The sequence below is a fragment of the Choloepus didactylus genome, chromosome 22, assembly GCF_015220235.1.
Source record: "Choloepus didactylus isolate mChoDid1 chromosome 22, mChoDid1.pri, whole genome shotgun sequence".
Taxonomy (NCBI): domain Eukaryota; kingdom Metazoa; phylum Chordata; class Mammalia; order Pilosa; family Megalonychidae; genus Choloepus; species Choloepus didactylus.
In genome coordinates, this window is record NC_051328.1 from 19,254,404 (window position 1) to 19,260,403 (window position 6,000).

Genomic DNA, 6,000 nt, shown 5'->3' on the forward strand with positions numbered 1-6,000 from the left:
TTCTCCTACGTTTAAATCATTTGGGCCTAACACAATGCTTGAGGCTTAGTAAAACTCATAATATGATCAGGGAATGAAAGAAGGAATGGATTGTGTAACTTCTGGGTAATTACAAGCAGACTGAGGGTGATATGAATCATTGCAATGTATTGAAACTGCTTTAAATACTATTTTAAATAAAAAGTATTAATATGAGATATCATTGTTGCTCAAAATAATAATGAGGATGGCTAGATATAGTGAGGATTTTATTATGAATTCATTCATTCAAAAATATTTATTGAACCATATAACATGCCACCCAGTATTTTTGGTGTAGAATAGAGCGGTGAACTAAACAGACTTATTCCCTCCCCTTGACTGTCTTGTGTTCTCATGGGAGAAATCAGCATTAATCAGAAAAATCACATATAAAACAAAATATTTATATTTATGGCTAGCAATGTGAAACAAAAGAGAGTTCTATAACAAGGGAACCTAACCTAACCAGGGGGTTGAGGGTGAGGAGCTAGCAGGGAAAGCCTCCCTGGGGAAGAGGCATTTAATCTGAGGAAGAAGAATTGTCTGTGTCAAGACGAGCAGGGAGGAGAAAAATATTCCAGACAGAGGAAATGGCAGGTGCAAAATGTCTGAGAGACGGCCCATTTGAAGAATGATGAGCAGCAAGATGAGTTGCCGAAAATAAGGAGGCAGATAATGTGGACCAGATAATACAGGTTACTGAGATCATGTGAAAGATTCTGAATTTTGATCTAAGAGCATTGTCAAAGCAGTAAGTGACACTGTTTTTACTTTAGGAAGATTCCACCTTCTGTGTGCAGAATTGGATCGAAAGAGGCCGACAATGGTAATGAGATTACTGTATGTAAGGTGATTGCCATAATTCCCATGATGTTAACTTGAGTTTGGGGGTGTTTTGAGACTAGCCAAGGGATGTACAGTGCTTAGAAAGATTTGGCACATGTGTGAACCCTTTACTAAGACAACTTAAAGGATAATCCAGTTTAGTGGGAAGGATCAAGTGTTCTGTGTTAAACATGTTAATCTTTGCATCACTGTAGATACTTTTATATTTAGACACCCACACAGATATACTCATAGATGGGTGTGCAGCTAACATTAGGGATCTGTACTGGAGACCAAATTTTGAGAATCATCAGCTTATAAATAATGTTTATAGGCAAAGGTATAGGTTAGAACGACTAGGGAGAAAGTTGTAAAATAAGAGGGTTACAGGATCAAACCATGAGGGTCTCCAGTGTTTTGAGATAAGCGGGAGAAGGCGCCATTAGCAAAGGAGACTTGAGAATTTGCAGAAGGGCAGAAGAAAATCCATGCACATGTGAGTTTTATCAAAGGGAACACAACCATTTGAAATGATGCTTGTGGGCTAGAGATAGAGATGGGCACCATCAACATTATCTTCATTTCAAAAATGAATAATATGGGATTCAGAAAAAATGTAAGTGATATGTCAAAAATTACAGAGGGATAGAGTCAATATTTAAAGTCAACTTGATTTTTACTTGAAATTCTCATCTTGCTATATGATCATGATTTAAAAACTAATACAAGATAATTTAACTTATTTTCTTGTGCAGATGGAATAGACTAATCTGAGTCCCACCTCTTCAGGATGAGTAGAGAGATACAGATACATTCTTATTAGAAGGAGGCATTAACCTGCTCTGAACTGACAGCTTCTCTTGACTGAGCTGAAATTCTTATGGCAGTTTTAAAGGACTTGACTGTGGGATTTCTTCTGTATTCTGTCCTATTAGATACATTAAGATGCTTTTGGAACATGGAAATCGAATCACCCCAGAAACAGAAAAATAATCTCAGTGGGGCCTCTTTTACAGCTCTACATAGAAAAATCATCTTTCTGCATCACTCTATCTCATTATCTGCTACATTCCCCCTCACAGAATACATACCTTTGTAAAAAATTTGTTTATTACCTTTCTTGCTCACTAATAAGACCAAGGAAGGTCACAACTTTGCCCTGTTATTCTTTCTTTATTGAAAGCACCTAGAAGAAAGCCTATACATGGTGGCCACTCAATAAGGAATTGTTGAATGAATGATTGGATCAATCACTGAGATAAACAAACATCAGACAAGCCCCAAAAGTTGCACATTAATGTATGAACATCACAAAATACTAATATAATTAGTATAGCTGTGATTTATCAAGAAAAAGATCAGTGTATATTAGCCTGATACCTGGAAAAGAGTAAGTACGGGGAGTGAGGAGTGCCATTGTCACTGGCTGATGAGAGTTATCCAGAGGAGATGTCCAGTGGATGCATGGCACTTGGGCATCCCGGACAACAGAAAAGAGACTTGGTGGCAAGAATAGGTAATAGTTGGGAAAAAAAAAAAAAATTAGTCTTGAGGTGGTGTATCTTTTCATTTCCCTCTTCTAAATAATGAATGTTCTCATTAGACTTCATAGGAAGTCAAAATCTCCCATTCTTTCTCTTCCCACTACAAATGAGAAAGAATGGGCAAATTGCAGAATAGTTTATGTGTATTAGGCTACAGGCCCAGGCATAGAACTTAAAAAGTCACTAATAAGTTGCATACATTTAGATACACTTCAGACTAAAATTTTCCAAATATATGATTGTTTCTTTAGGATATTGAAGTCACATTTTATAACCTTTCAATTTTCCAAGTTTGCTATCCAATCTGTGTCTAGGGACTGAGGGACTGAATTTGGGATTGGTTGTCCAATCTTACTCATGGAATCCAAAATTATCTCTAATAGGAGGAATATCCTTCAGTTTCCTGTAATGCACAATAGCTGAAATTCTCAAAAACTAAGCATGTTTAGAGACAGCTAAATGCTTAAGATATCAGTCAGTCTTTCACTGAAGAAGGTAAGTTAAGCTCACTGTGTTTCCATGTGACAGGTTTTTATGGTCCCTCTTGAACAGCACTATTGAAATTTGGGGTTAGATAAATTCTACACTGCGAGGGGCTCTCCTATACATGGTAGGCTGTTTACCAGCATCTCTAGCCTCTACCCACTTGATGACAGTAGCAATCTCTATCTCCTAATTGTAACAACCAAAAATATTTCCAGTCATTGCTAAGTGTCCCCTGGGGGTGGGGGAGGGGGAATTATCCAAGGATGAGAACCACTGCCCCAAAAGAGTGCTACCCAAAATGTTTCTCAGAGCTCCAGACACAGAGGATGCTTCTTTAAATGTGAAGATCCCTGGCGCTTCTCAAAACTAATTGAATCAGAATCTCCAGGGAGGAGGTCCCAGGAATCTGAATTTTTCACAAGCGCACTTGATGATACTGAAGAAATTGTCAACTTAATATGCAAATACACCAAGAGAAGACTGTGATTCTGAGAGGTTAGCATGGAATTTTGTGATTTGCACATGTATAGGGAGAAAAGTGGTCACATCTGAAAGGCATGTTTTGTTTGATTTAGAAAAGATATTGTAGTCCAGGAGAATATTGGACTGCTAGTTGAAATTCTAATATTCTACTCTGTCTTATCACTAATTATTCCTGTTCCAGGTAAGTCTTAGTGCCTAACACAGAGTTAATGAGCAATAAATGTTGCTCTCCCCTCTCTTGTCTTTCCTTCTCTCCTTTTTTGAGCCTTTTCATCTTAAAAATATAAATAGAAAGACCTACCATGCTTATTTCACAGGAGAGCAAATTAAAAGGAGCTTGTGATAATGCTTTGAAAAACACAAAATTTAATTATGTGATAGGACTACTATTATTAGCCATATGATTTTATGAGATTTTTCTCCTTTTAAGATAACAGTCAAATTCTTGTTCTTCCTGTTTCCTTATGTGCTGCCTTCACATATAGTCCTGCTGTGGCATATGGTCAATTCTTGATTATCTGTGAATGGATTAGCTGCCTTGTAGATCATCCACGTGCACTGGGGGCTGACTCATTATCTAGCTGAGCAGCTGCTAACACATCTGTCTTCTCCCACTCACAACGGGATCCCCAGAGAGACTTTCCCTTCTACCAGCTCGTACAACTCTGCTCATTTGCATTACCTTCTGGAATAACCCATCCTGGTGGAGCTTCCAGTCTAGGGGCTTTGGGAGGAGGAAGTGCAGGGGAAGTAACTCATCAGGCACACTTCCAAATTAGCTCACCACTCCACATAGAGGCTCGGTCCAATTGGTCTCCCTCCTATTATACAAATATGTAATTTTTTCTTGGTGAACTGTATTTGCCCTTCCAGCATCCGTATTGCTATCTCCTGAGGTAGTATAAGGAGTTTATATGGGGAGCATGAGAGGGAAGGTAGTCAAAGGGATTTCACAGAAGTGTCCAAAAGAGAAACACATAGTCTGTATAATCCATTGGGATTGTCACGACTTTAGCCATTGCATAAATTCTTTGACCCTCCTCCCATCAAATGGTGGTGGGGCCTGTATCTCTTCTCTTTGATTCTGGCTCACCCTAGGGGAAAGATCAACTCTCTGAGTAGGGCTGAAGTGACATTATATGACTTGCAGTTATAGGTTATAAAAGTGAAGTAGCATCTGCCTGATTTTCCAGATATAGGAACTAGAGCCCTGAGCCACTGTGTAAGTAATCTGACTGTCTTGGGGTCACCAAATGGTGAGGAGGCGCAAACTAGCCCATGCTGAGCTATCACATGGAGAACACTGGAGCCCACATGAAGACACAGGAATGACCAGCAGGCCCCCGCATGCTCCAGCCTCAGCCCTATTCTGACTAAACCACGTGAGAGACCCCCAGCTGGAGCCACCAGCCTAAAGTTTCCCAAAGTCTTGACCACAGAAACTGTGAAAGATGATAAAATGATTGTTTGGGGTGATTTGTTATACAGCAATAGAAAACTGATACATCCCCTAATACATCAACTTACTCATTGTGATTATTTGTTCTTTGAGGGTAAGACATCTCTGGCAGGCCAATGTGTGTAAGGGCCCAGTGTCATATGCATCTCTCATTTATTTGACAAGCACACGTTGCTTCAGACACTTTCCTATCCAAGGGTCTGGCCATGGAGGAAGCAGGGAAGGTGGTGGCTCAGCTTTATCCCTTACTGTCCAATGTAATGTCCTGACGTCTCTGGGGTATATAACCATTTCAAAGAACAGCAACATGATAGAATATGAAATGTGAATGCATATAAAATCCATCATGTAAATTATGGTATATGTCAAGATTCTACGTGCTCTGGGAACTTAAGTAATTAAACAAAATTTAGCCAATTAGTAAATGAAGATAAACTGACAAAAATAACAAAACAACAGAATAAAATCTTTATCAGATTGGATTTGGACCCCAGGTTCCAACCATTTTATTATTGCTTTGCCTCAGGATAGCAAAAAAGTCATTGACTTATTGGCACCTTTGTACCATCTGTGCTTGTGTGCCTCCTCATTAGTGCCTAGCAGCAAGAGGCTATTTTATTTGAGAAATAATAACTTCAGTGAACCTCTATGAACTATGTTCTCAACACTGTGAGAGAAGGCAATATATGACAAGAAAGAAGACAAAGGACTACCCCTTCAGAAATTTAACTCCATGGGAATAAATACACTATTTCTCAAGAGATCTATTTATGTATTCGATAGAACTTTATTAAATACTTATTTAGGGACCTTTATACTATGAGCTAGTGCTGTAAGAAATAGCAAATAAATATCAGATACTGCTACTGAATCTTTTCTTTCTCATTGAAAGGATTAAGATAATTTGTCATATAATTTAATTCCAGATTGTTTCAGCCAAAGTTGAACTTTTACTCATGCATGGTTTCTCTTCTGATTTTTAAAATTTTGTCTGTTAAAATATTTTTTCCTTTTTCTTTCTCTTCATTTTTTTAATTAGAGAAGTTGTGGGTTTACAGAACAATCATACGTAAAATAAAGGATTCCCATATACCACCTGTGCCGGTTTGAGTGTATTGTGTCCCCCAAATGCCATTATCTTTGTGGTCTTGTGTGGGGCAGAAGTTTTTGGTGCTGGTTGGA